Raw genomic sequence first — 10,734 nt, forward strand, 5'->3', positions numbered from 1 at the left:
CATAGAAGTCTGGCCTCATAGGCTGCTGTAGGGCAGGAGGAGATCCTTGTGGAAGGTGCGATATTGATCTTAGTGACTGGTGGGCAGAGCCTGGGAGTGGTACCTGGGCACTGCTCCTATGAGGGTTAGTTTGTGAAACACAAGTGGTCGTTTCTCCCAACTAACCCCTGCTCTGAGGACAGACCCAGCCCAGGAGAATCGTTTAGGGGACGGGGACCAGGGAGATGTGCTGGGGGTTCGAAAAGCTAACCACCTCCCTTCCCTCCATCTCATCATCACCTAATTTCTCTGTCTTTTCTTCCCAATTTATAAAGTAGAAGGAAAAATAATAATTGGGTGGTTCTTAAGTGTTGGTGTGCCTGAAGTGTGCTTTAGGATACTGTTAAAATGCAGTTTTCTGGACGCATAATTTGATCTGGAGGGTGAGGTAAGGACCCCTTGGTCACTCTGCTTTTCTTGGGTCTCCGCTTTCAAAGCCCTCTCTTATTCCTCGTTGTGTTTGAGTCCCACGCCAACCCATTTAAGTTAGTATCTTCTGTTATTTCTTTTACAATTAATACAGAGATAACGAGGGTGGCTGCACAGGCATCTCTAAGGTGGCCCCAGTGATGTCCCCCCTCCAGCTGTTCACACGATCCTTCTCCTTGGGGAAAGATGGAGTATGGTAACAGGGGTGGATGGAGTGTTACTGGGAGGTTAGGTTACGGCAGACTGTGGCTTCTTAGTGCTCTTGGGCTCCCTGTCTCTTGGGTGACCTGCTGCCATGCTGTGAGCATTCTCAGGCAGCCTGTGGAGAATCCCCATCACCAGGAGCCGTGCCACCAAGGCCAGCGACAGCCATGTGACTGAACTGGAAAGTAGATTCTCCAGCAAATCCCAACTCCCCTTTACTACAATTTCATGAGCTTCATGAACTTCTCAATTTGATTCAGAGGCGCCCAGTTAAGCAGTGCCTGGACCCCAGACCCACAGAAACTGTGAGATAGTAAACAGTTTCTGCCTCTAGGTTTGGAGCTAATTTGTTTCCAACAATAGATACCTAATTCAGTGGCAAAAGCTAGGAGAGCCATGGACCAAAAAAAGACTTGGCCACTTTTACTGCCACTTTGCCTCAGGCTGGAGTTGGTCCCCTTTCTCAAAAATAGGTTCAGTGTTAATATGGACACTAGTATATGTGTCTTTCCTTTTGTTTCTAAACCACTTCACTTCTATCCTCCTGCAACTGCCTGAAACCTGTAGCAATAATGCTAACAGCAGTCACCATCTGGAACTGCGTCTGTGAGGTTTCCACGCCTTCTTGTGTATGACCGGCAGATGCCCTTTCTGTGTAGTGAAGCCCACTGGCTGGCATCTGTCCCCTTCCTGCCCTCGGGGGGTGGGGTGCTGCCCAGTGCTGGCTGCCAGCGGGTCTGGTGGCCAAGCACCTACATCCCAAGCTGGCCAGGTGTCTTGGTTGTGATGTCTGTGAGCTGCTCATGAACTTGGAGCTCACGGGCCACAGTCTCCTAGGAAACACTGCTCTGAGACCAGGGGATGGAGGAGATGTGGGCAAGATGCCTGCAAAGTCCGCCTCACGCCAGCTCAGGACTGGGAAAGAATAAAATTCCTGTGTGGAACAAACAAGGGCTTCTGGTGCTGGAATGTTTGGTGCCTGGGGCTTTGCTGGCTGAAGCTGTGAACAGAGGAGCGATCAGTCTTCAGGGAAACTCTGCCTTTCCCTTCAGCATCTTTGCCCCTGGGACCCTGTCTCCCCTAGTGCCCAGCGCCCCATGCAGCTCCCCAGGCTTCCAGAGTCTCTGCACCCCTTCCCCACACACAGCACCCCTCAGGCTCAGCCAGGCCAGCACCGTTCTTCTCCTCCACCCAGATTATCAGTTACTGTCCCATGAGCTAGCTGCCTGTTTTCTGTTAGGAACCAACAAATCCCTAATGGAGTTGTTCCCCTTACTTGAAGGTTTCACAGACAGGATAATGTCCAGAAACCAGTTTGTGATCTAATAATGGGTTGCTAACTTATTTTGTCAATACATTCAAAAACGCTAACATCTCTGGTGACTATCATCTCTTAGAAGAACGGACATTTTAATATCAAAAGGAAACAGTGTTCTTTCAGTAATTCTGTTGAAAGGAGTGCCCTTTTAATATCAAAGGGGGCACACACACAAAGCAGGGATAATGTAATGCTTCAAATATATAAAGAGCATAAATTCAGAATCAAGGATATCTTTAAAAATTTTTTTAATTTAAATTTTATTTTATATTGGAGTATAGTTGATTTATAATGTTGTGTTAGTTTCAGGTGTACAGCAAAGTGATTCAGTTATACATATACATATATCAACTCTTCTTCAGATTCTTTTCCCCTGTAGGTTATTACAGAATATTGAGTAGAGTTCCCTGTGCTATACAGTAGGTCCTTGTTGATGATCTGTTTTATATATAGTAGTGTGTATATGTTAATCCCAAGCTCCTAATTTATCCCCCTCCCACCTTTCCCCTTTGGTAACCATAAATTTGTATCAAGGATAACTTCTTAAATTGAATAATGTTTCCGTGAAAAACTCAGTGTATTTCTCTCTCTCTCTCTGTCTTGCCCTCCCCGTCCTTCCCTCTCTCCCCCTCTCCCTCTGTTTCTATTTTCTTTTCTTTCTTTCCCTCATTGGTGTGGATTCTTGGTTTGGTGTCTTTTCAGAAAGTCTTTTCTGGTGCCTGCTTAGAGGCAGAAATTCAGGTTAAAAAAAAAGCTAGCTATGTGTCACACCTCCCAGATGATAAGGGTTAAGTCCATTAACATGTATTTGGTCTTCAGAAGTCCCTTAAATAGATCTAGTGGTGGGAATTTATTACAGTCATGAGGAGGTTTGACCTTTCTGTAAATTTCTGGAAAAAAAATAAGGCGCTTCCTGTAGTGAACTTAGAGGATCAGTTCCAATTGCCCAGAGCCATTTATCCAAAGCCACAGGTTTTCCACACTTCCCAGTTCCCCGAGCCCTTCAGCTGTGAGCGCAGCTGCCCTGGAATTCCTCGTCCTAAAACCGCAACCTGGATTGTGTGCGTTGGGCCACTAGCCTAGTCTTTGGCTCAAGGCACTTCTTGAAACGAGCCAGTTATTCATGTTTTCAAACAAAAATCGCCAGCCTTCTGCCAGTTATTCTAAGCAAATTCAGGAGGACTGAATTTCGCCTGAAGCACTGATTCATAACGAAACTCTGCCATCGTAAATACGTGAGGTTACATAGATATAAATCTGAAGACATTCGAAACGGAGGGAACGCCACCAGCTTCGCTTCCCAGACGGCGGTGACCCAGCAGCCCTTCAGCTACCGTTCATCTGCTGGACTGTGAGCGGCGGGGAGCTGTTCGAAGTGGTGCTTCTCCCACTCGCTCCCTTCCAGCGCCCCCTGGTGGAAACCCGTCCCCAAGCCGAGCCCTGCTGCAGCCACGCACACAAGCAGAAGGCTGTTAGGAGACCTGCATGGGTGGGAGAAGGGGGAAGCAAGCCTTCCCAGGAGAGTAAGCCAACACTAAATAAAATAAGAGGTTCGACTCCCTCACCCATGAGGGACGTGCCAGTTCCTAAAGGTCACGGAGATTACGCCGGGATGTGATGCCCTTTTCCTGATTTGCTGGTACAAGATAGATAATTAAAGGTATTTGCTGGGGAATAAGAAGCAGATGAAAAGAATAGCGCAGATGTAAGCCTGGGAGGGGAAGCTCTGGCTTCTTCCTGCGTTAATCCTCAACACCGAATATAACCTTCTAGCAGGCAAATAGTCATTGCCCGTCTCTGGGGCATTTTAGATTGTCTCTGGCAAAGACCAGATATGCATGAGTTTCTGCCTTCATTGGGGATTTTATAAAGGCGAAAAAGGGCTTTCTCTCTTCAGGTTACTGAGAAAAGCAATTCAAAGAATGGCTTCTGTAACCACAGCAGGCGTGTGGCAGTGACTCTCCATTTACCCACTCACCTGGAAGACCTGTGATGCTGTAAATAGAAAATGACCACAAATCTAATAATCATTGCTATCTGCTTTGGCATGAATCATTACTTCAGTCTGTAAATAAAGAGGCCTAGTGTCTTGAAGAGTCAAGCCAAGCAAGGAACACCAGGAAGCTGTTTGGCTTTCCCAACTTGTTTTTTACTCACTCATCAATTATTTATTGGGCAGCGACTAGTTGCTAGCAACTGTGCTGGGCAGAACTGAACCATAAACAAGGCAGAGGTTGTCCTCGCTGCTCACAGCTATTCTTGGTCTTCAGGGGAGATAGAACAAAACCGTGTCATAATTGAAGCTGTGGCAGACTAGTACCCTTATTTGAAGGCAGCTGTCTTTGCTACTGAGTGAGGACAAATAAATACTTCTGAAAAAACTTCCTCCTACATTCCAGGCTGCAGAAGAGAGTAAAGATAACCGAGAGATTGCTGTTGGATTTGTAGTCCACTCTGTTGGTGTGTAGTCATGGATGGTAAATTCAGTGAAGGCGGGGGGGAGCCTTTTCCTAGTCTCCAGATATCATTCCTGCTGACAAATACCAGCAGTTTCTCTTTGAAAGTTCTATATGTTTAATTTAAGGTATAATAATGGTTAATTTTATGGGTCAACTTGGCTGGGCCATGATGCCTAGGTAGTGGGTTAAATGTTCCTGTGGATGTTTCAGTGAAGATATTTTTTGTGTGAGATTAACACTTAAATCAGTGGATCTTTAGGAAAGCAGATTACCAAGACATAATGTGGGTGGGCCTCATCTAATCAGTTGAAGGCCTTAATAAACCAAAGACTGACCTCCACTAAGCAAGAAAACATTCGGCCAGCAGACTGCCTTTGGACTCAAACTGCAGCTCTTCCCTGAGTCGCCAGCCCACCCCGTCAGAGTTTGGACTCACCAGCCCTCACAATTGTGTGAGCCAATTCCTTAAGTCAGGTTATCTTGCTCTCTCTCTGATCACGCTGACAAATACAGTTGTCATGCTTACAGATATGAAAACGCCTTTAAAAGAAGCACTGCCGTACATGTTTACTGTTATATCAGTTTACTATCATATCATTTTCACCTTGCCAAGACTAAGCTTCAGAGCACCTCCGGAGAGCTGTGTTGATAGTGGAGAGAGGACCCCTTAGAGTCCTGAGCGGGGTGAACAGGGGTAGAGAATGGGCTCAGAACACAGGAGTTGTGGGGTTGAAGGTCAGCTTTGGTTTACTTGACCTTCTTCCCATTTTGTCTTCAGAGGGAGGACCATAGTGTGCTTCTATCTGTTTACCTCAAATCTGCTCTTTGAATACACAATACATACTTGCTGAATGAATTCTAGGGAACTGAGTGAGGGAAAAGGTTGGACATTAAATGAGCAACTGCTCTGTCCTAGACATTTCATCTCTGCTGTCTTACGCAATCTTCTCATCCACAAGGACTGTCTCATTATTATGCTCGTGGACTCAGCCAAGCTCTGTGGACTTAAATTCAATCTCAGCTGCTTTTTTAGGTATGTAGCTTTGGACAAATGACTGAACCTGTCTGTTACTCAATTTCTTCATCTGTGAAATGGGGATAATTACAGGACCTATTTCAGTGTGTAGGGAGTGAGTTAGTATAGGATAGTAAGATCTTCCTGTAGTCCCGCCATATGGTAAATGCTTTGTTGGTAGCAGTGGGGAACTGCCTTTCCTAGAAGGTAGGTTTTATTTCTATCATTTTCCAGATGAGGCTCCTGAGTAATTGCCCCAAATCATATTGTCGCTACAAGAAAATGGAGTCGTGATTTGACTTCAGGTTACCCTGACCCTAGTGACTGCTCAACCCCACATGCTGTCCTTATACAGAAAAAAGAACATTTGAACACCGGGTTTTAACCATTTCATTTAGCATCTCGTGGATTGATGCTTTATTTTGGATAAGCTGCCACTGCTTTTTCTCCTTCCCACCTCCTCCTCCTCCTCCCTCTCTTCCTTCTTTTTTTTTTTTTTTTTTTTGCGGTACACGGGCCTCTCACTGTTGTGGCCTCTCCCGTTGCAGAGCACAGGCTCTGGACGCGCAGGCTCAGCGGCCATGGCTCACGGGCCCAGCCGCTCCGTGGCATGTGGGATCTTTCCGGACCGGGGCACGAACCCGCATCCCCTGCATCGGCACGCAGACTCTCAGCCACTGCGCCACCAGGGAAGCCCCCTTCTTCTTTTTTTACTATACCTGGAACAAAAGGTTAGACTTATGACCTACTACAAGCTCCGGAAGCTGTCTTCTTCAACTTTACTGTTCTACTTAGTCAAAAGGACGTGGTCAACCTAGCTTGCTCTGCGGCCGGCCAGCGTCGAGCTGTGAGATTGCATGTGGCAGAATGAGTTACTGACAAATAGAGCCTAAGTGTAATGTGATGGTGTAGATATTGGGGAGGCGTTACTTAACAGCTATCTATTGAGTTCTTGCTCTGTACCAGGCTCTCATGCTGGATGCTATGGACAAGACAAAAAACCATGAGACTCAGACCGTGAAACTGAAGAGTTCACAATCTAGCTCAGTGGTTCTTAACAAGGGGTGATTTTTGCCCACAGGGGACATCTGACAATTCCTGGAAACATTTTGGTCTTCACACCTGGGTGTGGGAGGTGGGTATCAGAGGAGTGAGGTGCTGTTGGTACTGACATCTAGTGCACAGGGGCCAGGGATGTTGCTCAACATACTGTAATACACAGGACAGCTCCCGCAGCAAAGCACTCATCACTCTAAGGTGTCAGTAGTGGTGAGATTGAGAAGCCCTGTGAGAGATGAAGGCTACACAAGGAAAAGTAAATAACCATTGAAGATGGTACCTAATTATGAGCCACAGAGCAAGACAGATAACAGTGCTTTGGGAGCCGAAGGAAGATTAGGTGGGAGTGGATTGCAGTGGAAGCCATTTTTAAGCTGGGGACAGAAATGTGCAAGGTGTCTGTGAGAACAGTGAACAGAAGAATAGAAGCTGGTGTAATAGGAATTGGTGAACACTAAGCGTCAGGGTGGGGCTGGCCAGATTACGGAAGGCCTCGGAAATAAGGAAAGATATAATCTTGTTGCCATATGTAATTGAGAGTCTATTTTATTTTATTAATTTAATTAAAGGAGTGAAGGAGTGGAGAGAGTAGGGAGGGCTGACAGCTGGGGGAAGAATGGTCCAGGCAGAACAAAAGCGAAGAGCCTTGGGTGAGAGCAGTCCTGGTCCAGAAGCACTGCGCGGGCGGTGTGGATGGGGTGAAATGAGCACAAGCACATTGGAGAGAAGGTGAGAGGTACCAGGAGGACAGGTCGTGGACGGTTTAAGGACGATTGTGAGAAAATTGGCTGTAACGCACAGTGAAATGGAGAGCCATTGTGGGTTTGTGAGACAAGGAGTAGCATGATCTGACCTAGGTTCTAAATTAATTACTGTGGCAGCTGAAAAATAAGCCATAAAGGGTGGGGGGGATGGGATTAAGTGTAGAAGCAGAAAGAAGTTAGGAGGCTATTGGTACCAGATAATGGAGACTTAGACCTTGGTAGTCACAGAAGGGTGGGGAAAAGCAGTAACATTCTGTGTGTGTGTGAGTTTTGTGGTGAAATGTAATTAACATAAAATTTACCATTTTAACCATTTGTAAATGGAGAGTCCAGGAGCATGAAGTCCAAGCACATTATTGTACACTCATCACCATTACTCATCTCCAGAACTTTTTCGTCTTCTCAAGCAGAAACTCTTGGATACGTTTTTTGTGTGTGTGGTACGTGGGCCTCTCACTGCTGTGGCCTCTCCCGTTGCGGAGCACAGGCTCCAGACGCGCAGGCTCAGCGGCCATGGCTCACGGGCCCAGCCGCTTCGCGGCACGTGGGATCTTCCCGGACCGGGGCACGAACCTGTGTCCCCTGCATCGGCAGGCAGACTCTCAACCACTGCACCACCAGGGAAGCCCTTGGATACATTTTTAAGGAAGAGTCAGCATGCTCTCCTGATGGATTGGACTGGGTGTGAGAGAAAGAGAGGAGTCAAAGATAACTCCAAGATCATTGGCCTGAGCAACTGGAAAAATGGAGTTGCTCTTGACAAGATGGAGAAGAGTAGATAGACGAGTTTGGGGAGGAAGAAGAGAGGAGTTCAGATTTCTTCCTGTGAATTCGAGGTGTCCACTAGACATCCAAGTGGAGAATTTGAGAGTGCCTTTGGCTATGCAAGTCTGAAATTCATGGGAACTGGGGTAGAGGTGTACATTTGGGTGTCATCAGCAGATAGATGGCTTTTAAGACACAGGAAGGAATGAGATAATCAAGCGAGTGAATAAGGCAGAGTAAAGAAGAAATCAAAAGCTTTGGGGCAGCCTAGCATTAGATCCAGTCTAAGAAGTTAGCAGGGAGGAGAAGAAAGCAGTAAAGGAGAGTGAGAAGAAGGAAGACCAGTAGGACATAGTGTCAAATGCTGCTGAGAGCACAGGTAAGATGAGGCCTTAGAATTGACCATTGTTTATAGCAGTGCATAGGACCCTGGTGACCCTAACAAGAGCGGTTTGGGGAAGTAGTAGGATCAAAAGCTTGACTGGGATGGGTTAAGAGAAAGCGGGAGGGAAAGAATTGGAGGCAGCAAATAAAGACTGCTAATTACTATAAATGGGGAGCAAAGCTGATGGAAGAAATAAGATCAAGGGTAATTTGTTGTTTTGTTTTTAAGGGGTGAAGTAGCCGTATACTTCTATGCTATTGGGAAGGATCCAGTAGAGAGGGGGAAAATGGTGATGTAGAAGAGGGAAGGAGTATTTAAAAATTTTTGAATTTAAATACCTCTACATGGGACTTTGACACAGCATTTTGCCACAGTCCATACCATACTCTGCTTGCTTCTCTCACTTGTATAACCTACACTGGACTTCACATTTCTTGGCCTGGATGGATGCATATCTGTACGGGGCTCTAAGGCAACACTGGAATAAATCGGTAAGGATGCAAATTAGAACCACTCCTGCCAAGGTAGACAGAGCCCCCAAGTGCTAACGTACCCTGTTTGGGGGGCGTGTTTTTGGCAATTGGCTCATGCAGAGGCCACCAGATGAAAACTGACAGTCAGAAGCAGTTGAGATCCAAAAGCCTAATAATACACCATGTAGTGAAGGTTTGCGGAACTCTGTTTTGGTCCCTGGAAATCAAATTTGTGTTTCTTGGTGCAGGCTAAGGAAGAAAGTTATTAAATCAGGGGTGAGTGATCTCACAGCAGTGGGAGCAAAAGTGAATCTTTGCCTGGGCTTGGACTGGAATTGTATCTCCAGAGTAGAAATGAGATGTTTACCCCTGGACACCACCAGTGTGTCTGTAGCCCAAACATTGAATAACGGCAGTATCCAAACCGGAGAAAGGCAAGGAACTAATGCATGACTCTAGGTTTTGAAGGTGAAAGGCAAAGGAACCAGTATATATTGATTACTATGTTGGATATCTTTATTCTTATCCACCCTATTCTACCCTGGAAGGATGACCTGTGGGGATTAAACGTGGAAGCCAGCCTCCATCGTGGCTCAGTGAGCCCGGCCTCTTGGTATTCATTCTTCTCCACCTTGCACTCTATCCTGGAAAAGGAATCTGTAGGGCTGTTCGGCATGCTTCTGAGCTCTCTGGCTTCTGCTTACACTACACCCATGGGGAGCCCTGGAAGGAAGCTGTGGTGAGGTTACCTTGCACTGGCTGTGTCCCTCTACAGCAGATCATTGCTCCTGTAAAATGGTCTCTGCTCTACTTAACTCTCTCACTTTCCTGGGCCTTTTGGACATGGGGATGGTGACAGTTCCACTATTGCTGGACCCAGGCGTCTGCACATTCTTTATCGTTACCTTACCCCCTTCTGCACCTTTGTAATTAGTCTCTTTGTAAATAAACCCTTCTAAAAGTATTCTAATTTAAGTATGTCTTGTTTTATATTATAGGCCTGATTGATACCATAATTGGCATCATAAGTGGCTCTAGGAAACAGAGTCAAAATTGGATCTGGGATTTATTTGGTCATATAGTTAGAGGTCCAGGCATAGCCTTATTGCTGGGAGAAATAACTCAATTTTCCATTACTCCAGTTATCATTGGTGGTAGCCTGGGATGAAGGGCAAAATGTTGGCTATATGGAGCCTCTGAAAGTCCCATTATGAGAATCACAGCACAAACCCTCAGAAACTGGGAGTAATGACTTGACCCTGTGCTGATAACTATTTTTGATTTTTTTTTTTTTTTTTTTTTTTGGCCGCACTGCGTGACACGCGGGATCTTAGTTCCCCAACCAGGGATCAAACCTGTGCCCCCTGCAGTGGAAGTGAGGAGACTTAACCACTGGACCGCCAGGGAAGTCCCCACTATTTTTGATTTGAAAAGTAGCTCCTGGCTTCCTTCTGGTGAAGACTGAATGCTCCAACCATGCCATGAAATGCTTATGCGATCCAAACTGAGTGAGCCTGTCATGAGCTGAGTGTTATCTGACTCACTGAACCAAGAAATTGGGCATGTGTAGGAGTAATCCATAATAACATGGAAATGGTATATGTGAAAGTGGGCCCCCGTAGATCCAGAAGGCTCAAGAAACCTTCATGAGCAGGTGACATTCACATAGTACCTGTTCTTTCTGCTTCTCCTTCACCTCACACCCAAGACCTCAAGAGGAATTTCCCATCAGGCCTGATTTACAGATAGATCTGCATCCCAAACCCACATGAGCAGGAAATGAACAGCCATCATGCTACAGCCCTATTCAGAGGTAGCCTGAAA

Source organism: Delphinus delphis, chromosome 5 (assembly GCF_949987515.2).
Source record: "Delphinus delphis chromosome 5, mDelDel1.2, whole genome shotgun sequence".
Classification (NCBI taxonomy): Eukaryota; Metazoa; Chordata; class Mammalia; order Artiodactyla; family Delphinidae; genus Delphinus; species Delphinus delphis.